Below are 22,728 nucleotides of genomic sequence, written 5' to 3'. Positions count from 1 at the left end.
TATAAATAGCCACTTACAATAAACTAATTATATATATTACGTAGAGTCTCTTCTTTATGATTGAGTGCCGATGTGGATATACTTGCTTGTTTCCGTAATGAGTATTATCGATCTCTTCCAAACAATTAAACATTGTGCATTAAAAAGAAAATTAACCTCTTCGTTTTCATTAGCAAAGCGGAAAGTCATCACTAAAGTTTTCCCGCGGAGCATGCCAAAAGAACATAAACAAACACTAAGGCCTTAGCCAAAGGCAAGCCTGGATTGTAATTATTGAGATTGAGAGAAAGTAAACGAATATGCTTTGTATTTTGTTTAGGTGAGCCTGGATTGTAATTATTGAGATTGAGAGAAAGTAAACGAATATGCTGCAAACCATCGGCGCAGTAACAGTAATCATCATGTCTTGCGAATGCGAATTCAATGATATCTATGAGGTGAGCGCATCCTTTATTCAGAATTGTAAGCTAGATTGCAGGAGATTAGCATGTAGAAAGGCAACTAGAAAAGCCAACAGAGAGAAATTAGTAAGCTAAGACTTGTGAACCCTTACTTTCAATATAATAAAGAAACTCATTTGTGAGGATTTTGACAAGCACTGGTGTTCATAGGTGAATCTGGGCTTTTCCCGGATTCATCATGGTTAGTATAAATGAGAAGACAAGAGCAGGACAATTCAGAAGTGGTTGTTCAGCCTTCAAGAAGGAGATGGGTGATACTAGTTTTACGTGGTTGCGCACTCTGCATTTTATTGCCTTCTCGTCGGAGGTAAATTTGGAAACTGCACTTGGCATGCTGATTTGGGGCCGTTTTAGATTGCTTCGTACATGATTCTCAAGATATTACATGCTTTTAAGTGGTACAATTCAGAGGTACAATTATGAATGTTATGCGAAAATCAGCATGGCATGCGTACACTTCTTAATCAATTCTTTTCATAATTGTTGGAATTGAAAGGCCTTTCATATGAAACAAACAAAGGCGAAGGGAATTAATGGCTTGTTGTCGTCATCTTTTTATAGGTTCGCAATGCTTTGAATGAAGCTGGGCTTGAGTCTGCTAGTTTGATTATCGGCATTGACTTTACGAAGAGCAATGAATGGACTGGTGAGCCATTTCAGACTTTCTCTGGCCTTGACTCCTTGTTTTTTGAGCATACTCTCGAGGCTCTTATGTAGCAGCCTGCAATCTATATTGTTTCCTTGAAATACCTCATTCAGCTGTGGCATCGAGTTGTTATGCGTTTGTTTCTGTTGCTTTTTGCACAAGGAGCTTTGGACACATTTCTGTATAGTAAAAAAAATATAATTGCTAGGAAACTTACTAGATCAAATACAAGTATCTAGTAAGAGTGCAAACATGTAATAATGAGAAGACTCCTATATGGTTATAGCCACAACATTCTATCTATATCTATATAGCAGTTTTATTTGACCATATAGCAAGAAAATGGAGGAACACAACTAGGAGTTCTCTTCTTACTAGTTTGACTCTTCTTGCACGAGTCGCCCACGCCATGAGCGCCGCTTGCTTTGAGATGCCCCCCTCGCCACTCACCACCTCTGCCAGTGTCCCCATCACATCCGCCTCCACTAGGCAAAATGTTCACTTCACACTACACTACCCCCCGTACACCCACCACCACAAACTCCGTCATTGTTGGTGGCGAGAATGTGGATGTGCGGTTTGGCAAGGAGAAAGGCTAAGGGGTCGGCTCCTCCCCTGGGGCCACTTCTACCACCGCCTCATTCCTGTGTTTTTTAACCAGGCTGATAAGGGCATGCACGAGGTCTGCTTCCGACAACATGAGCCTTGTAATGTCCACACCCTTAGTGGGAAAAGAGGCTACAAATGAAGTCTACAACCAATAGCTCCGGTGCACACTGGTTGTCAGGCTTGATAAGATTGACAAGCCCCTACATGCATCAGTAATGCTGATCACACTATACAAAACAAAAGGGTTATATTGTTGGAGCTCAGTAGCATTGAGCATCATAGGCCAATTACAATGGGCGCAGTAAGATGATTGTTGTTTACTTGGCGCATATATATATATTAGCTCGTCCACGGTCCGGCCATCCTCTGTTGATTGTGTGAGACATGCTAACAAAAACAGAGCAACTGACAGTTAGCCTTAAACCCTGGCAAACTGCAGTTCCGTCAGGCCTCTCGCTGCAGGCATGCATGCACAACGCCTTGCAGAAGGACATTGGACAACACAACAGAAACTAAAAACAGAAACAGTAAAAAAACATTGCACCAATATCTCATCAACAACTAAAATTCTGTTTTGGCTTAACATTGATCATTGATAGGCAATATTGTCCACAAATTTGCCGATTCTTCTTTAAACTTATTTGCAAGACAAACTAAAAATCACGAAAAAAAATAACACAACTTTTGTCTTCGTCTGCAGCACGAGTAGACTAGTAGAAGCTGTCACTCTATTTTGGTTGCCGCTTTCGGATCAGTAGATATAGTGTGTGCGAAGTTCAGAGAAACTTCAAAAACATATTTTTAAAAAAATAGAGGAAAGATGACAGTTTTAGACTTCTTGAAATTAGTTACATTTCTAATCTAAGAATTTCCAAATTCAAATAAACTCAGGTCTATATACAATCAATGAGAAGCTTAGATTATTGATTGTATATAGACATGAACGTTAGGCATGAATAAACACAGGTCTATATACAATGAAACTCCATGCTTCACCTTCAAAGCCTTCAAATTTCCATCATCACAGGTCTATACATGAATAAACACAGGTCTATATACAATGAAACTCCATGTTTCACCTTCAAAGACTTCAAATTTCCATCATCACATGCAAGCATTCATGCCTAACAAGAATATCTAAGGTATATGTTAATCACCCTAATTTGTATGCAAATACATCACAGATTTAGATATTTTGTACTTGCAAACTATTTTGGACAATACAAAGTACTCAATACTCCCTCAAGCAATCTACACTCACCATCAAACAATGCTTTGTCGTAGGCACAATCAGACCAAAACATCTAAGAATAATTGCTCAAGCTAATTAGTACCTGCACTTGTCCCCCTCGTTTAGCTCTGCTCATATTGCGAATACATTTCAGTAAGTCCACATTTGATATAGAGCCCACCGTTTGAGATCATGTCTGCTGCAACACTCTAGATCGCTTCCATCTCTGTCTCCCCATGCGCTCGATGCTTGCCCCATCCTCAATGAAAGGGAGGCTGCCCACATTGTGGCGAGCTTGGCCCGAGCCCTTATCCGCTGCCATGCTCGGGGCATTGTCCACCGCAACATCAAGCCCGGGAACGTGCTTCTCCTGCCGGACCCCTTCAAAGCAGAGCGACTGAGCAAGATGCTGGTGCAGCAGCACCACCATATGAGCTACATCAGGTGCTGATGGCAGACTTTGGGCATGCTGCATCCATGGAGGATCCCTTATAGAGGCTCGATGATGCCCGCGTCGGAACCTCGCCCTTCCATGCACCCGAGCTTATCCAAAGATGCTACGACCATCGTGTCGATATCCGGAGCCTCGGGGTCGTCCTGCACCTCATGCTCACTGGCACGATGCCTAGCTTCATCCAACACCTTGTTGATGACTCCTTGGATGAGAACTTCCATGCTGCCATCCTATATAACGCCGGTAGGCTCTCTTTGGATGGGTCCATCCTTTGTGCTTAGCTCAGGACCTCCTCAAAGGCATGCTCTGCAATGATCCCGAGCAACGCGTCACCCTCAACCAAGTATTGCATCATCCTTGGGTTGTCCTCAGCTGTGCCCGACCGATGAAGCCTGCTAATATAAGTGATGTTGGTGATAATACCCATATTGTCAATTAGAAGAGCAGCACGCCAATAAACACAATAAACACACACACAAGGCCCAAGTCTCTCGCATGTCGCTGCAATCTGCTCATTACATCCATGTAGGGTCCATTGTTGTTGTTTACAGAACCTGCCTCGGGCCTTGCTTGTGAACGCCATGCATCAATGGCCCTTCCCAGCACAGGGAACCTGCTCTCGAGCTTCAGAGCGACCTTACCTTGCTATATCGGGTGGCCTCTCGCATCGTCCTCCTCTACATATTCCTCAGCGTGTTTGCACGCACATTGCTGTAGTTTACAGAACCTGCCTCGGGCCTTGCTTGTGAACGCCACGCATCAATGGCCCTTCCCAGGACAGGGAACTTGCTCTCGAGCTTTAGAGCGATCTTACCTTGCTATATCGGGTGTTGCCTCTCGCATCGTCATCCTCTGCATATCCTCAGCGTGTTTGCACACAGAGCCGAGACATACAAAAAAATAGGGCAATGAAACAGGAAGAAACACAAGAGCGTGTTCACAAAGCGGCCGCGAACTAGGACACTCAATTAGTGTAGAAACCACCGCTTGAAATAATAAAAGTTAGAAAACCTGTGCACAAAAGAAAATAACGGTAAATTCACTATATTTGGAAGGTTTTACACTAAATTTCTTCAAACTCTTTAGGTTTTGTCACCTTCAAGTTTTCAATTTAGAGGTAATTTCCAAACTCAAGCATTGGTACAAACCGTTAGCAGCTAGTCATGCTTGGTTGGGTCCCCGCTAGAGGGGCAGATACCTTGTGCTCACCTGGTGCTCATTTGGCTAGGGCTCTTACCCTTGAAGACTCGAGTCCTAGGGTGGGTCACCCGAGGAGGAGGTTCCTAGCTTGTTGCTATGAGATCTCTCCACTTTTTCCAATACATGTGGTGCATCAATTAGGTGGCAATGGTGATGCCTACGTGTGGCTCTTTCTCACTGATGGTACGCGGCCCTTGCCCGACCATGTTTCATAGCTAATATTTAGAAGTAACATGTATATATGCCATCAAGACATCCTTCCCTATGCATCTCGTGGGGCAATCGATGCTTGAGAATAGAGGCTCATGGCGCTCGTGACTCGTGGAGTCACTATCGCAAACTAACCAAGTTTCTCACTAGCGCTAATGTTTTTGGGTTTCTTGACAAATTGGCTATCCTCTTCCCACTCACCCTAGTCCGGTCTTGTTTAACGTCTTAACCCTAGGCGAGTGTTTTGAATAATCATTTTTGCAACCACGCACAGCTCCTTCTTATGGGTTTTTTCAAGAGGAAATTTCGAACTAGGGTGCTTCATGTAACGGAATATGGCTAATAGCATTGATTGTAGCAGAATTAAAGTAACATTAGTGAGCATTTCCTTAAAAGAATTCTTAACACTAGGTTGGTAATGGGACACTTTTATGTCCTGGGACACTTTTATGTCCTGTTAAGTGACCATTTTCCTTGACTTATGTCAAGAGTTTCAAAATGGATTTTGAGGTGCTATCTATCTAGAAAGTTGTCTCATGAGCTGAAAAAAACTCGACATTTTTTTGGAATATCAATTCCATCTTTACCCTTGTCCTTGCACAACATTTCACAACCTAAACTGCCTGAAAAAACGGGTCCTGTTTTTGGCTTTTTTCAACTTTTTGCAGCTATACCACTCTAGAATTCATGTTTGTGAGGTCTATAATGCTAGAGAACTATCTTTAGTAGTCCTCAACATGTCTTGATGCTTATAGGGAGAAATAAATGTTAAAGTTGTAAGTTATGACCAAAGTACAAAAATTGTCAAATCCTGTTTTTTAGTCAATTTTAGCTTTTCTATGATTTTTTTGGTGGCTTTCATGATATCCAAATGCAGTTTTGATTTTCTATGTCCCATATTGTAACATAAAGCTAATATTTCTTGAGTTTTGGGGCACCTAATACCCTATTTTTCATAGTAGACAACGATGGTTGATTTTTTCAATTATAGAAGAAAACAAAACATTCTAGTATATCAAGTATAGCTTTTTCAATATTGTTAGTTTCTTGTGACAACTACATGCATTTTGTAGGTAGTAACCATATCTAGTCATAAGGATCAAATTTGGCTAGATATTGAATAGTTTCTATGGGATTCTACAACGCATAATGTTGAACCCAGTTTTTTCATGTTTGCTGTATTTAGCACTTCATCTTTGTCCCCAAGATTCCCCTTGGTAAGAGATGTATTATTCTTTTGACATGGTCCATGGATCCTTATGAACCTAAAGGACAATAGGGAACTAAGAAAACATGCATATATTATTTTTATTGAGCATGGCTATAGAAACTTTGATAAAAGGTTTGCAGAATGGTAAAAATTCAACTTTTTTGTACCTATTTCTTTTGGCAAAACAAAAAATAGTGAGTGAGAAGCAATCCTATGTTCTGATCACCAACCCATTGAAGTTAACAAGGGAATTTATCTCAAGTCCTACCAAAATCCCTAATCTTATTTTTATGCAACAAAACGTAAGAAATGACTGTTTTGATGAAAATGTACTGGTCCATCAACTTTGGAGGCTTGGTGTGACCAAAAGATGAGAAATTTTACAAGTTTCTTATTTTTTCCATTTGTAGTAGGCCTTGAACTATAACCTCATGAAAGGATTTTACAAAATGAGTGGATCTACTATGGTTTTGGAGGTTTTTTTCAAAACCCTGAAAGGACACTTTTATGTCCTGTTAGGTTACCAACCTAGTGTTAAAGAGCATAAGGAGAGTACTTGATGGTAGCAAAATGAACATCATTTCTAGTTATATTGGCATGAACAATACTTGTAAAAGAGAGAGAGAGAGAGAGAGAGAGAGAGAGAGAGAGAGAGAGAGAGAGAGATTAGCGAAATTGACAACAGTTGAGAGAGCTAGCGGGGAATGAGGGTAGGGAACAGGAGTAAGAAACATTCATAGGAGAAAGAAATAGTTCCTCACTTATCATCACTCTTCTTGCTTAGGATAGCATAATAGCATAGTAATAAAGATGGAGAAGATGACAAGCTTAAGCATTGAAGCATGGCTCTTGGTTGGATTTGCATTCCATAGCCAAGAGTGTTGGTGTAGGCTCTCAACTTCTAAAAAAGCTTGGAAAAGGAGATGGAACTCTTGCACTTTGCACTTCACACAATGAGAGTGTGTGTGAAGCTCAAAGTGCAAGAGCTCCATCTCCTTCTCCATTAGCTAGCCTTACTGTTTGACGAACCATCTCTCATTTGAACCCCTTTAACCTTGGCCCGTGTTGAGATAGATCCATAAGAAATAGGGGTAGCATTTGGACAAGTTTCCTTCTTTCCCCTTTTGAGAGAGAGATTAGTTAAGCAATGAGGTAGAAAAGAGAGCTCTAAACTTTTCCTAGGCAAGATGGTGATTAGCGAGAACTATAAGATTTCACATTGCTTGTCTCCATGATCTGGTTGCAAAAGCCATGGATCTAGTGCCTCTACTGTATGTCTCTCATTCATAAACTACCTTACCAAGCTGCGAAGGCTTTTTACCTTCTATCTTATACAAGACTTAGAGGTGGATACCTTATAGGGTTGTCAAATTGGATATATAGGAGCGAGAGATATAAAATGTTTATTTGCATTTGCAAAAGGCTTCCTCTTTATTTTCATATGTAGGATTCCTTGAGGTTCCCACTTAATATGATATATTTTCATTTAAGAAATTAACATCTGACCGCTTTTGCTTTTGCTGCTTATAACCCCTTAGCCACAATTAGTCTTTGATTCCATATAAAGAGATTGATAATGATAGAGCTTGATCTCTTGCAAGCAAACATGCACACAATTAAGAGAGCACACGATAGAGATGGAGGTTCAAAATATAACATAATAAGGTCACTACGTACAATAGAAAACACAAAACCAATAGCAATTGAATTGACAAGACAAGGACTATCACTCTTTATGAGTAGACTAGCCCAACCTTATTGGCAATGATCATCCTGCCTTCTCTTGCTTCATGCAAGTAGATGAATGTAAGTGACAAGTGTGGAGCTTTGTACCTCAACAAAGGGCAAGATTGGTGGTGATCTGAACCTTCACAATCTCTCCATCCTTGTTAGTCAATGTGAGGAGACAATACATATACAAGAATTCGAGGAGGCTGAAGATATAGTTGACCTTGAGGTTGAGGCAATTGAAGTACAAAGAAGTAAGATGCTCTCTGTGAAAACAACAGAAATCAAACTACCCTTGGATGTCAGTAACTTCACTGAGAAGCATGCTCAGATGATGCTGCCTGCTGTGCCTGCTGATATGAAAACAGATTACTTAGAATGTTTTACACTCACATAGTTACACATAAAAGAGAATCAAATACACAATAATACCATGTAGTGAGTAATCTGGGTGTCTGTCCATGCTGTCTTGAATGATTTTTTGAGAAGGTTAAGATTCTCCTTGAACTTGTTCATATCACCTTGTGCCCAGTCATCTTTGTCGCACATCAAAAATAGGATGTCTATTGATCGCCAAACCTCAGCCTTCGCGTTACGAGTAGTTGGTTCTTGATCTTTGACTGCAATATGTAGCTTTTTCCAGCTCTGATACTCTACCTTGCTAACATAAGATGTGTTATATATTTTTCCATGTTTTGTTAGCTTTGGATCTCGTATTCCTTGGGGTTTAGATAAAAACCTCCGTGCCTTCACCCCACCGATGGATGGTTTGCATGGGACATCCTTCTCAGCAGTTGATCTCTTTTCATCATTTTCACATTGCCACCATGAAGCCCCATATCCGACAGTACCAATTCAAAGCACTGCAGGGCCACTTGTCGCTCTGCTGAGTTCTTGATTTTCCAAGAAAACCCGATATATAAGTAGACCAATTTCTCCACAATTCTACAAAGGGCATGCATTGTACAAATGTGGACATTCACAAGTAGTATTTTCAAACCGGTCGAAAAGCAGGGTCCTCAATGTGACGTGTTAGAGAGAGTGTTGTGGTAGAAATGATTGAATGAAACAAAAAAAAAAGAATTCAATTAGATCACTTGAATTCAATTTAAAGAGAATTTGAACCATAGCATTGTCCATGAGGCCTCAATTGTTTGCATTTTAAAGCAATTAAGTCAAATGCTAAACCCTAAGTAGCTATAATTGTGTGTAGTAAAGCCTCATAGATTAGTCTAAAAGGATCTATATATTGTAATATGATGCAACTCAATGCATTTGGATAAAACTAGAATTAATTAAGGTCTATGAAGCTATATATGGTGCATTGGGGGTCATAGATATATAAATGATGTAGTTGTTTTAATTTCATATACTTCCACTGATTTTATTTTAAATATTTCTAAGAAAAATTATCACTTATCTGGATGAACTTTACTTACATCTGTACTCAAGTAAATGGTAACACTTATATCTATTTCTAGATAAACAAACATACTCTCAACAACTATGGTTTGAGAGCTTTGACTCATTATAAACTCTTACCCAAGGGTTACCATTTACTCAAGTAAATGGTGACACTTATATCTATTTCTAGATAAACAAACATTCTCTCAACAACCATGGTTTGAGAGCTTTGACTCATTCGAAACTCTTACCCAATTGTTCCTTTTTGTACCACAAAAAAGATCAACTAAGCTTGTTGAAAACTTTGAAGAAATCTAGGTTTTAAATACATCTCCAGATTGATATTTTGACCTTGTATTCCAGCATAATATGGAAGATGTAAGTATTTTGATTTAATAAAGTTATAACTTGACGCTTGTGGTCCAAGCTTATGGACATATTTTGAGAAGTTAATGAGACTTTTGAGTAATCAACACAACGTGGACTGTACTTCTAAGGTATCCAATTTACATTTGCATTGGATGTTTTCTGTTTTTTAGATTGTGATCTAGTTTGTGTTTAGAATTGTATCATTGATACTATTTGGAGGAATTTAACATATATTGTTAAAAAAATTTACAATAATCTCCATCATCCTGTAATATCTTTCCTCTCTAAGGACAGTGTGTGCAGTTGTGGTACTTGCAAATCAATGATAGAGTGTGTGAGATATACCCCTTCCCTTTATAGCTTCGTCTACAACTATGAGACTTTATTTTGTTTTCTTATTTATATTAGAAAAATAATATATCAACTAAGAAACTTAGTTGATGATCGAACGAGTAACCATGATGTGTGTCAATAATCAGTTGTTTAACTATGCTTAATGAATTTTTACTAAAATGAAATTAGGGGTAGACAAACTTACTACATTAAGAGTCAATTACTTGATCCATAGTAAGTGAAAAATTACTAGATAAAACACCCTTTGCTATATAGGAGTTTATAAACTACTATATGAGGATGCCAAAGAGCTAGCTACTATGTAGGAGTTCATGAATTACTAGATGAACTTACTAGATAAAGACGTCCAAGAACAGGTTTCTATATAGGAGTTTATGATTTACCAGATGAACTTACTAGATCAGAACGTCCAAGAGCAAGTTACTATATAGATGTTGGTGATTTGCTAGATGAATTAGAAAATTGCTAGCTTACTTGCTAGATTAAATGTGAAAACTCCTACTTGTAACTAGGAATTATTGAGCATGTACTCTAACTTACTATCTAGAAACATGTCCAAAGCTCCTTGTGTATATAATTGGCTGCACATTGTAAAGACTAGTGCATGCTTATGTATTCTCACGTCGCTTATGTAAAGACTACTGCATGCCCACGTCGTTTATTTTTGGAGTCTGCAATGGTGCGGCTCTTGCAAAAAATGGGCTTTTTGTTATCAAGTAAATCTCTCTCCTCTCTCTCTCTCTCTAAAAAAAAAAGTGGGGCTTGGACCTTGTGGATTTTTTAAGCGAAGTCATGAAAATCCGAAAGGCATTACAATAGCCCATAGGAGTACAATAAACAAAATGGTGGTGAGAAAACCTATAATATATGAGAGGATTACAAAACCGTAGGGGAATCGAATAAACCATGGGTGATGTAGGGGAAAGCAAAACGGAGATACATCAAGAGCTGGAGGCAAGGGAATGCAGAAGAGAGTTGTAGTGTTAAGAGTCCACTCAGCTCATAGGCAACCAAGAATTCCACGAGAGAGAGAGTTGCAGTGTTAAGAGTCCACTCAGCCCATAGGCAACCAAGAATTCCGCGGGAGAGACTGTGCGGAAGAGTAGAGCCAAGAGAGAATGCAGAAGAGATAGAGTCTTTTGAACTAACCAATAGATTATAGTGTACTGGGGGTTGGGGGCTGCTTACATACTAGCCTGTGGGCCTTAAGCACCCCTCAAAATAAATACCTAAAGACAAAATAAATACTAGGAACACATTGGGCTATTTACTTGAGATGCTATAATTTTAGCACCTTCTCTGTAGCTCATAGTGAACATATGTAGGAAGACCAAGTCAATGAAGAAGCTACCATGGACACCCTAGTAGCAGTTGTCTATTAGATACACCTCGGATTTTCTACCATTAACCTATCGCCTAAGAAGAATGCCATCTTGAGCACATAGAAAACTGAACTGTAGACCACAGTACATTCAAGAATCCTAATTCGTGAACTGTGAACACATCACATCCAAAATTTTCTAGACAATGAACTTTTGGAAGACCTTCTGTCCATAATCCCGCCAACAAAAATGGATTTTGTGTACATCCATTGTGTTTTGTATACATCACGTTGGTTCCTTGCCAGGTACATGTGCCTTGATCTCCCAAACATCGATAACTTAACACATGGTCCAAATCAAGTATAGAGAGCTTCTTTTACCTCTCTTTGCCAGTCACAAGCCTATCTCTGGTTGAAGCAAGTTGTGGCAATAACCACCTGACTAGAAGGCTGGAGCCCTTGCCAGTGTACCATGTACGACACCAACAGACTCCGTCCAGTCCTTCACAGAATCACTATTAGTGCCGTCCTCATCATGCTTTTCTTTGGCCAGTTGAAAAGGACAGACTGAACAACTTTAAGCACTTCAAATAACAACTGAACTGAAAGAGATGCACGACATGAGACGGGGAGTGGCGAAGTTCCACCCCAAGAGAGCACTTGTCCCAAACACTAGCGCCCCTTTCGGTATTTCTTTATTATTACTGAAAGTACAACAGCCGGGGAGCCCAAAGCCTAAAAGCATCAAATATGAAAAGCTAACCCCCAAAAAAACGCTTTCTCAAAATTTCAGGGTTTCCCTAAAAATCCATTGCGAATTGCGAAACGTTCGTACAGGTGCAACATCATCTTATTTTGATGTGCAAAGTCTTGTGAGTGTGTTTTTGCTTTATTTTTAATGCCTTTATGTCACTTGGGCCCCATTGGACTGGGTCCCATAATTTGGTAGGACTTCTTCTTTTGTTGTTGCTTTTTCTTCTTGGGGTTTAGGCCCTTCAGCGGTGATCTGCAAGTTGGCTCCATTCTTCAGGGATTGACATCAGAAATTTGTGACAGAGCAAGATAGGTTTGCACGACAAACAACCCCCCCCCCCCCCCTCTCTCTCTCTCTCTCTCTATGTATGTGCGGGTGTGTATGTTTGCATGTTTGGCATACACACAATGTTTGTGTTTTGAAGGGGTACAGTCTTATAGTTTAAGTGATTTTCAAAGTTCTTGTCTGCTTTGCAGGGAGACATTCCTTTGATGGTATGAACCTTCATACAATAGCCAATGGGGTCACCAACCCCTATCAGCATGTTATTTCAATTGTTGGAACGGCTCTATTGGGATATGATGCTGACAAGAAGATTCCTTGCTTTGGTTTTGGTGATGGTATGTCCAAGTTACTACAAGTTTAAAGCTTTTGAGGGTTGGTAGATCACGCTTTGAGTCAAGGATATCTTGATGTCAACCCATATTGATTATTTCCAGACAAACAAGAGTGCTCTTGCTTTTATCTAGGAGCACAAGAGCTTAGTGTCTCCCTTAATTATTTGATAAGTAGGCTTATTATTTATTTCTTTGCATACAACAACGACTCATGACCGAAAGGTGTTTCCATTTTACCATGATGGCCAGCCTTGCCATGGGATTGAAGGTGTTTTGGAGCGCTATGAGTAGTTGTTTCCACATGTTACACTTTCTGGTATGGTCTACCGACATTAATGGTTTAACACTTTCATATCAAGTAACAAAACAACAAGGAAATTTAAATTTAAATAAACATGAGAATTTGTTTTTGGGTTTTTCTGTTAAGATGACACTACAACACTAAATGAAGATATCGATGCGCTTATATCGACGGCCATGCCTTTCCACGCGTATATCGACAACATTAGCGGGCATTGCTATACGCGTCGATATACGCGTGGAAAGGCTTTATTTGCCATGCGTATAGCGATGCATATATCGACACCAAAAAAATTGGAGGAAAAAAGCGAAACCCGCGTGCAGGGGCCATTTTCGCCTGCTCGGGTCTTGGCCGAAACCTGCTGCGCAGGTATTATGTCCATCTCCACCCTCCCCAATCCCTCTCTCTTGCTCTCTCTCTCTCTCTCTACCTCTACATCGTGTGTGTGTGTGTAGGAGAGAGAGAGAGAGAGAGAGAGAGAGAGAGAGAGAGAGAGAGAGAACGGTGTGTGTGTGTATGTGTGTGTAGGAGGGAGAGAGAGAGAGAGAGAGAGAGAGAGAGAGAGAGAGAGAGGTGCGTGTGTGTGTGTAGGAAAGAGAGACAGAGAGGTGTGTGTGTGTAGGAAAAATAGAGAGAGAAATGTGTGTGTGTGTAGGAAAGAGAGAGAGAGAGAGAGAAAGAGAGAGAGAATTAATGTATGCTCAGGAAATTAAAACCAAAGAAAAAAAAATTAAAGAGAGAAATGAAATGAAATGTTATATTAACGTCTTCGAAAGGCCAAAGTGACCTATGAGACATGAGACAAGAAAGTTACAATGTGATGGATCTGATACAAAGTGAGAGTAAGAAGATGACAAAATAAAATATTATGGAATCGTAAACTGCTGGGTGTGGACTAAATGGCTAAACGAGCTAGTTGGGATAGGTGGATCTCCTCCATGGTCAGTACTCTGACCGGACGTTGTGCATGTCCAACCAAAGTGACCTAGCTAGATCCTCTGATGCAGCCTCTGTCGATGTTGTGTAGTCCTTTGTAGTCGTGGGCGTCTAGATCTCCCTAGATCAGTCGCTCGTTCGATCATTAGAGAGATAGGGAAGTAGAGAGCGAGAGAGAGAGAGAGAGGTAAGTAGAGAGAGAGAGAGATAGGAAATAGAGAGATAGAGAAAGAGAGTTATATATATATATATATATATATAGAGAGAGAGAGAGAGAGAGAGAGAGAGAGAGAGAGAGAGAGAGAGAGAGAGAGAGAGAGAGATAGGGAAGTGGAGCTCCAGGAGTTATGGCAGAGAAATCGGAAAATAGAGAAATAGAAAGAGATAGGAAAATAGAGAAAGAGAGATAGCGAGAGCGAGATCGAGAGAGAAAGAACGAGAGATAGGGTACATAGACAGAGAAGAAACTATGGAACTAAAAGAGGCAAAGGGGTTTTGCCTGCTACATGCATTGCCATGTACACCTGGGAGTGCATGTATGTGTCTACCCATATAGGATTTGACCAATAAAGACGAGATTTTGACCCGGTGGTCCTGATCTCCGTACACCTCTGGACCGAGGTGTACGGAGATTGGGCAAGACTAGAGAATGCGAGGTAGTTTACATTGTGAGGAGTATATATATATATATATATATATATATATATATATATATATATATATATATATATATATATATATATATATATTAAAAGAACATTCATAATCATTGTAGATGGCAACGTCATCAACTAACATGGAGGAAAAGATTGCATGCTCTGGAAGTATCAAATCCTGCGCAAGTGTAGGATATGTAATGAGCATGTGCACAAGTACGGAGAGTTTGCTAGAGAAACCGTACAGAATATGCGATACGACTCCTACGAAACGGGCATTGATTTCCGCGACATAGCACCTACATCTGAGAGAGAGAGAAAAAAGATTATGCGTGAAGGTCCGACCAATATAGAGCCATGGATGGAAGCAGAAAAGGGCTTAGAGACAGAAGACGACGGCATGGAGGAGATGCTGGATGCCTTCTTCCAGACAAGCGAGGAGAACGCGAACGAAGCAGCACCAGAAGCCATGCGCCTATCTCCTGAAGACATGTTGAGAAAGTTGGCACGTCAACCAATCTATGAAGGCGCCAAAATATCTGTGCTTCGTACTTGTCTGGCGTTTTTGAATCTTCAGTCAGTGTACGGGTGGTCAGATGCAAGCGTCACTGCTTTGTTTAGGTACGTAATTTACAAAAGAGATTTTCCGATTGCAACGGTGATGTGCTCGGAGAGCTTTAATTTTAATTTAATGTGGCTTAAACAGGTTATTGTGGGAGCAACTTCTCCCGGCTGGCAATGAAATGCCCCCCTCCAGGCCAGACACAAAGCAACTTCTGACCTCAGTTGGCTTGGACTACAACAAGATTCATGCATGTCCAAATGATTGCATTCTTTTTCGCAATGAATTCCCAGATTGTCTATCGTGTCCTAAGTGCAGAGCAATGCGCTACAAACAAGATGCAATTGGCGAGACAGTTCCAACTAAAGTGTTGCGGCATTTCCCTATTATTCCTAGGATAAAAAGCATGTTTCGTTGTGGTTCCATTGCAAAGTTGATGCGGTGGCATTCTACGAATAGATCCACTGACGCAACATTTAGGGTGCCTGCTGATTCGAAGGCTTGGAGGCACATTGAAGATACCTGGCCACATTTTAAGAGTGAACCACGCAATTTGCGTTTGGGCATGGCAATGGATGGAGTCAATCCATTTGGCTTGAGAAGCTCATCAAGGAGCACTTGGCTTGTGTGCCTTATCAATTACAACCTCCCGTCGTGGCTTGCTATCAAGAAGGGTCATTTGATTTTAAGCTTGATTATACCTGGTAAGTTCAAAGCAAAAAACATGGATGTTTATCTAGCTCCACTAGTTGACGAGCTCAAGGAGTTATGGCATGGGATCGACATAGCAGATGCGGTTGAACCAGTAGGACGACAACATGCAAGGATCCATGGACTTCTTATGTGGACTATACATGATTGGCCAGGATACGGAGAAGCTTCTGGTAATGGTCTTTTGTATTGATGACCGAATTTCTATCTGTTTCTAACCCAAAAATGCCTCGACTGTGGAGCGATGAGGAGGATGCAAGACTGGTGGGAGAGGAGCCGCAAGGGCAAGGGGTGCCGAAGAAAATGAACTTGGCCATGCGAGAAAAGATCATGAATTTCTGTATACTAAATTCAACGCCGATGCAAAAATGGCTTGAAAGGTACGAAGAAGAGAAAGAGAGACGCAATCTAGAGCGGCAGGATTTCAGGCGAAGTCGAACGACTAGAGGCTTACCCTTGCCAGACTATCTCGCTCCTCTACCTGAATTCCCTACAATGGCATGGTTGGACAAGACAGTGAGAGCAGTTCGACAGATCAGAGAACCCATATCTCTAGAAGAGGAAGAGCTGGCTATTGGATGTGACTAGAAGTATCATACATACATGGCACTGTGTTCGCATGGAAAGCATTTCAGAACACAACAAATTGACAACAGAAGAAACACGTTTGACAGTGGGGTAATGGTTAGTTTCATGCAAAAGAGCAGGGCCAGTGCTAGAGACACGAATGAGAGCACTAGCAACCTGGATTACTGTGGTCTGGTGTCAGATATCCTGAAAGTAAGCTTCAGGCGGTTTGAGATGTTTTTGTTGGATGTGAAGTGGTTTAAGGTGATTACTTCTGGTCGCAATGCAACGGTACGTAGAGATGGAAACAAACTTGTGCAAATAGATTCTACAAAGACTTGGACAGATGCGAGCGACACATTTGCTCTCCCCGAACATTGCGAGAAAGTGGTCTTTGTACCGGACCCTCGAGAGCAAAAATGGTGGTTTGTGGTTCAGGTTGCTCCAAGAAATAAACAAGTATTTGAAGGGCAAGATCTCCTGGAGGAAAGTCAGTCAGACGACGTCCATACTACTGTGACATTAGATGAGATGGATGAAGGTATGGCAGAGGAAGCTGACAGATATACGAGGGATGACGCAGACGAGCCAGACTTGACACTTGTAGATGAAGATGCAATGGATGAAGACAATCTGCCAGAACGAGTTGGGGCAGAGTTATGTTTGCAATTAGAGATAGACGATGATACGATGCAAGATCTTATCGATGATGCCTCACTCGTCGAGGCCTAGGCCTGTAAGTGTTTGTGTGAAGACTTTGATTTAAAATTAAGCTTAAAGTTAATTTAAACAACTGTGTTCTGACGCTTTGTTTTACTTTCTTTGTGCAGGACTTTAGTATGGCAGACGAGATTCCAGATCTCGCTTCCATGAGTGCAGATACATTCATGGGCTTCGTTACACAGATGACGCCTACTCAGATGGCAGAGGCTTCTCAGTAATGGGTAGCCAGAGGCACGGGTACTACGCCTCCAGGCTTCACACCCGAGGATCTGACGCCTGGGGGGGGGGACGCCTACGGGGTTCAGGACGCCTATGGGTACGACGCCTTCTTCTCCCATCACGTCTGCTTCGACACCTAGGGGTGGAGCAGAGGCGGGTACGTCCTCATCTCCACAGCACAGGTGCACTCGCCGATCTCGGCGATCGTCAGGTGGAGGTGGTGGTTGCTGTGGAGGAGGGTCCACAGATGCTTCGACCCCTCCTCGCTCACAACCCCCATTTTACCCAGGCACACCTCTCGACACACCTCTTGGCACACCTTGGACACCTTGGGGGGCACACGATCGTAGTGTCTCCAAACTCTATACTGTACGGAGAGATGGTTCTGTTGACATGGATAGAGTCGGGACTGAGATGCGACAGAGGATTCGCCAGCTCCTGGAGCTGCAGTTTTCGACCAGCATTCTGACGTCTTGGGATCAGCAAGAAAATGAAAAAGTCACTTACATAGTGGAGACCATCCTGAGAGAGTACCAGCCTGCTCCGGGTTCTTCCGTTGTTTCGGCGTGGTGGATCAAGGGTGTTGCACGGGACACCATCAAACATCGATGAGATGTAGCTCAAAATGCTTTCAGGACCGGCTCGCCGAAGCCTTCGGGCATCCCACACGAGACGTGGCTGCAAATCAGGGAGGATGAGCAGACAGCGGCCACGCGGTTCAGACAGCAGCGTGATTCCGCGTAGGTGCGACAGATGATTAGGGAGACATCTCATCTTGGCAGCGGAGGCTTCGACACCTTTCGCTATGAGTTTGTGACTTTCTAATCCAATCTTAACTATGGCGTTTTTTAAAACGCAATGAATCATGTATTCTTATTACTTTGATTTTTGTATAAGTGCAGAATCTTGCAATGCATCGAGTTCCATCACGCGAGGAGGAGTCAGATGGATATCGCAGAGGTATCTATGAAGTACTGAATGATCTTGAAGCTTCAGGAGAGCCTGTAGACTCGGAGGCCTTACAGTCTCGCTGATCGCTTGAGGTCAGATGTGAATATGTGTGAGTTGATTTAATTAAGTCAGTATATGTGAAGTAATATCAATACTAATTTTGTGAGTTGTCCTATGTGCAGGTTGCGACGCCTAGTCATTAGTGGACCAGATTTCATCTATATGCTTTGTGAGACACAGACACGTTTCTGTGTCTCTTTTTTGTACAAATAGTTAGTGTTCAGACAGTTATTGTTTCCCTTATGGTTATGATTATTGTCATTGTCATTGTATAGACAGTTATTGTTTCTCTTTCTGGTTATGCTTATGGTTATTGTTAATTTTGTTTATGGTTATGGTTATCTGCATTATGGTTTTGATCCAAGTGGTTATAGCCGGTTATGGTTTTAAGTTATGGTTATGGTTCGTTATGGTTATGCTTTTAAGTTATGGCTATGCTTTTCAGTTGGTACGGTTGTCTTTCATTGGCCTTAAATCTCATGTGAGATCCTACATGGATAGCATGTAGGAGGCGTATACATGATATGGTTTTTTTTGAAAAGTTTGTGTAAAAACAAAGGGAACTCTGCCGAAATTTTTGCGCGCAGGAGCGTAGTTGATATTTTGGTGCTGCTTGCTTTCTTGGGCAGAGGGCAGGAAGTCTGGCTGTGGCTGTGTCCATCTTTTAACTGTGCACAGGCCAAGCTACCTGCCCTCTGCCCAATAAATTTTTTTTCTGCTATGGTCGTCGCTATGTGCGTCGCTAATAGCGACTGGTTTCACAGCGACGCGCATAGCGACGAGCCGCGTCGATATCTGCGTCGATAACACGTTTTTTTTTTGTAGTGTGAGATATGTGCTGCCTTGCAAGACCAACTTCGTTTGCTCCTTTAATACATACTGCTATCGATATTGTGAGACAAAGTGGGAACCGGTTTCATATTCTCTTAATTATTGCTGATGGGCAGGTATTTGCGATTATTTGAGCTATGAATTTAATCTTGATGATGGCTAAGTATTGTTCAGTTTGAGTGGCCTCATCGCGTAACTCGTACTAAATTTGTCGTTCGAGTGTCTAGTTCTAGTTCTTGGTTGGAGAAGGGTTAAAGGGGAATTTTTGTTAGGTAACTTGGGACATTGGTTTGAATGGAGGAAGATTGAGTCAGCAAGAAAAGGAAACAATAGATGCCATTGTGGCTGCAAGGTACGACATTAAGGTCTCCCTTAAACAAATTGAAGTTATAACTGTGCAATTAGAGGCGAGGCAGCAAGATTTCATGAGGTTTCCGTGAGGATTTTTGGCAGCATGCGCTTTAGACACTAATGGGATGTTGACATGCATGGCAGAAACACAACAACTATCCCTTATCAATTGTGATGGTGGGAGTTGGAGATGGACCTTGGCACACCATTGATGATGCCATACCTACTCACAAGTTCGACAATTTCCAGGTCTTATGGAAATATGCACAAAAGCATGTGTTCCCGTGCTTGCGAGTTTAATTACTTGTTTTAGCTAATCACGAATGCTCACAAACTTTGTTTGCAGTATGTTAATTACACAAAGATTTGTGCTGAGTACCGAGATCCTCTTGAGAGAGAGACTGCAATTGCAGCAGAGGCCTTGATGGAGATACCCAACCAGTATTCTTTCATAAAGCAAATGAGAGCTGTAAGGTAAGAAGTGCATATCCTTGCAGCTTTTGTTTCTGTGGCTTTCCAGGTCCTTGAATTTGGGCCATTCCTCTTTGCACCCGTATTCTCTCGGCCATGCTGGCTTTGCATGTTGAAGAAAGATCTATCATCGATTTGTATGTTAGTCAATTATTACTCAGTCATGGCCTTTTTGATTGCAGCTACCCAAACTTTAAGTGCAACCCAAGGTATAGACTTCCTCACTTACCTGAAGTTCTTAAGGGATTATGACCAGCTCTCTCTCTCTCACACACACACACACACACACACACACACACACACACACACACACGCATGCACGCACAGCATGTGTACGCACCACTTGTGCATTGTCTTTATGAGGTACAAGAACCTTCTCAGCAGTTTGGAAATTTGCTATATCAATCCAATATTTCCCCCCTTCTTTGCAAGCCTTTCCATACTCTTTTTGTATAGCTTTGTTAGCTTATCACCACCCTTTTCTTCACGAATGTGGATAGAAGCATGAGAAAGTGTTTGTTTGCCTCTTTTTTGATCCCAAATGTTGACATAGCTCTTTTGCATGTGTCTAGTGGAGGTCCCATTGGTTTCCAGAGAGAGAGAGAGAGAGAGAGAGAGAGAGAGATTTGTGTCCTTTTGTGTTGTATAGTTTTCTGGGCATCAGCAATTGGTGCAGCGTGGTTCCAAGCGCAGGGTGCGGATTTCATCTGGCCACGGCAGGATGCAGAGAGCTCAGTGCTAAACTGGCTGTCTTGATTGTGGTGACTTTCTCTCACATGAATTGCTACCTATATGATATTATTTGGGTAGCTGCCAAAGAAGGACTGTATATCCACCCTGTATTGCACGTTGTTGTTCCTTTTTTAATGATTATGTATTTAGGTTAAATTTATAGAAGGTCTCTTTCTGAAGTAAGCTTTGCGGTAGATATTCAGATGAAGCGAGCTCTTGCTTGGGAGTAGTTGTTGAAGTTGAAATAAGCTCTTTTGTTGTTTAAGTCGAAATAAGATCTTGAGTTTTTTTTTTTTTGGGGGGGGGGGGGGATAAAAGTTAAGACTCTAGCTTGAGCTAAGCACCTGCGCCTACGAACTCCTTGTTACAAGGTTGAGCAAGTGTGTATAAAACATGGTGACCATGTTGGCTAACATGATGGCTGAAAGGCATACTTGGAGACGGTTCATATCCACAAGTATGGTCCGGTTGCTCTTCATGCCGAAGCTACACTGGATGAGATCAGGTCTGGATATTAAGGTGTCCATTTTATGGAACATGGATAGACCCATTCCAAATTTTGTGGATTTGAACATGGGGTGCATTGGGCCTTACTTCAAGAATTGGTGTTTTCTTCATTTTCCATGGCCTGCTACAAATGTTACACAGAATTGGTCACTTCGCTAGGTACTGCCCTATGGCTGGGGTTGCAAGTACAACAATGGTCAAAACCATGTGGAAGTGATTTCATAGAGATCTTGAGTAGCCCTTGGTTGGGAAGAATGCCAATGGAGGAAGGGTGTGTCCACAATGGAGTTGAGGTTGAACCATTGAGGACACCGGCCATCTTACAATGGAAAAACAGAAGGAAGAGAACAATATGTCTGCATATGAAGATATGGCAAATAGTAAAACCTAGGAGCTAATTGATATAGGGATTGAATCGCATGTGCAACAGATTGTCCTTAGCCCAATGGAGGATTAGAATAATCTTAGAGTCGTCACATTAGGTAACAATGCACGAAGTCATTGCTGGTGGCTATGCATTGGTGAGCATGATTAACAATGGTGATTGTGTCAGCCAAATTACTTCCATGACACCATGGAAGGATATCATAAGCTACTAGCCATAATGCTCATTGGGGTTCTCTCCATCCAAGCATGAAGGCAATCTCTCTCTCTCTCCCCCCCCCCCCCCCCCCCCCCCCCCCTCTCTCTCTCTCTCTCTCTCTCACTCACACACACACACACACACACACACACACACACACCACTTGTAAAAGAACTTGGGCCAAGAAGTGAGGATGTGTATTTATGAGGATTTTAAATCATCACTCACCGATTCCTATCATTGATCTCAACTCCCCACTACTCTTACCAGTAGATGTCATGTTCAACACAAACCCACCTCCTCGATTCTTTGTAAAGGTGATGGTTGTAGAGGATGAGACTTGGCAATTAAAGAAATTTCTGATTGGACTATACTTCTTCCAACAAAACACTAATGGACATAGCATCTTGGGTGAAGTACTTGGTGATGCAATTCTTGCACAAAGAATGTGGATGACATCAATAAGTGCTTGGGGAAGATGACACTTGCAATTACTAGTTCTTGTTGCATGATGGATACATGCACCATTCTTGAGGCTTGCTCTTCACATGTTTTGGTAAAAAGTTCTCTCTCCTCTCTTCCTTGCATATGAATTTAGCAGTTCTAAACTTTGATTTTCAATGGCTTTTGTTCATATTGCATATTGCTAGATGATGTTTAATCATCTCATTAAGGAGTCTACACAAGCGTGTCTGTGTGAACACAGTGTTGAGTGAGATCTTCAACAATGAGTAGTTTGTTAGTCAGATAAGAGTTGGATGGGCCTTTGACTACAGAGATATGCGGGAAGATACAAAAAGCAACACAAAAAAATGCTTTTATACCCAAAACTTGAACACTTAATAAAAAACAATTTCTATGTTGCAAGGTTTGCATGTTCTTGGTTTCACTACTATTTGAACAATTCCCCCCCCATCCAATTATGTGGAGATAACTCCTTAGCATTGGTAGCATGGAACTCCATCAAACCTTCATTCAAAATCTCTATAAGCTCAATAT

At 41.4% G+C, this 22,728-nt stretch overlaps 1 pseudogene across 1 annotated transcript; it reads left to right on the top strand.

The window, feature by feature from the left end:
* Window positions 1–230: 230 nt before the first annotated feature.
* Window positions 231–20,810, top strand: LOC147426189 (E3 ubiquitin-protein ligase RGLG4-like; annotated as a pseudogene). Its single transcript, XR_015186136.1, has 10 exons — window positions 231–437; window positions 1,023–1,107; window positions 12,428–12,571; window positions 12,771–12,906; window positions 19,105–19,201; window positions 19,358–19,429; window positions 19,581–19,685; window positions 19,783–19,910; window positions 20,090–20,116; window positions 20,557–20,810. The product of XR_015186136.1 is annotated as an E3 ubiquitin-protein ligase RGLG4-like (transcript).
* Window positions 20,811–22,728: the final 1,918 nt, after the last annotated feature.

This window comes from Adiantum capillus-veneris, chromosome 24 (assembly GCF_014529385.1).
Source record: "Adiantum capillus-veneris isolate H3 chromosome 24, ASM1452938v2, whole genome shotgun sequence".
NCBI classification, from domain to species: domain Eukaryota; kingdom Viridiplantae; phylum Streptophyta; class Polypodiopsida; order Polypodiales; family Pteridaceae; genus Adiantum; species Adiantum capillus-veneris.
Note: the sequence above shows the minus strand (reverse complement) of the source record. Positions and strands in the feature narration are given on the sequence as shown.